We start from the raw sequence: 960 nt of genomic DNA, 5'->3' as shown, positions 1-960 counted from the left end.
CCATATTTTAGTTTCCATAGGGAACCAAAACGCCTCCTGTCTAGCTTGCTCTGAGGGCCATTGTTCTTATCAGGTTGCCCATTGACTTTTCAAGGCCAGTCAGGTGCCTGGAATTTTCCCCTGAAGGAATTCAAGATTTTCCTTTTTCCTTTGTGTGGCGTCCCCCCCACCCTGAGGCCTCTCGGCAGGGTACCTGCTGGGTTTCAAAATGAAGAGGGTATTGGGCTGGTAAGGTGGCTCTCGCCTATAATCCTAGCACTCAGGGAGGGGGAGGAGGGAGGATGGCTTGAGGTCAGGAGTTCAAGATTAGCCTCAGCAAGAGTGAGACCCGGTCTGTGCTAAACATAGAAAAACTAGCCAGGCATGGTGGTGTGCACACCTGTAGTCCCAGCTACTCAGGAGGCTGAGGCAGGAAGATTGCTTGAGCCCAGGAGTTTGAGGTTGCCGTGAGGTAGGCTGACGACAGGCCACTCTGTCTCAAAAAAAAAAAAAGCCTCAAAAGCAAAATGAAGAGGGTATTGGAAACTGGAATAAAGGCCATGCTTGCTACTGAAAAACAGGAATTGATAGTAGGAGAATATACTTTGCTTTGTGTGAGATGAATTGTTTAAGATTAGAGATTAGAGAAAAATGTGCTCTCTCTGATTCTAACTGATGCTATTTGCTTCTGTGACCGTGCTTGCTTTTAGTTGTTTGTTAAATGTAGTTAATCAGAAACAGGAATAAGAGCAGGAGTGACTCCATGACAGGCTGAACTTCCTGGAGTAGGCCTAAGTTTCGGTTTTCCCGAAACGACGCCGCCCTTTCCCCCCCGAAATGACGCTGACCACAATTGGTGCCTGCGCAAAAATCCCGAGGCTTGGAGCCACTGTTAAAGGAACCAATCAGGAGCCAACACGATCAGCCACTTTTAAAGGAACCAATGAACTAAGGAGGGGAGGGGGGGAAGGTGTGCCCAGC

The sequence above is a fragment of the Propithecus coquereli genome, unplaced genomic scaffold, assembly GCF_000956105.1.
Source record: "Propithecus coquereli isolate 6110/MARCELLA unplaced genomic scaffold, Pcoq_1.0 Scaffold35, whole genome shotgun sequence".
NCBI lineage: Eukaryota > Metazoa > Chordata > Mammalia > Primates > Indriidae > Propithecus > Propithecus coquereli.
This window is presented reverse-complemented; position numbering follows the sequence as displayed.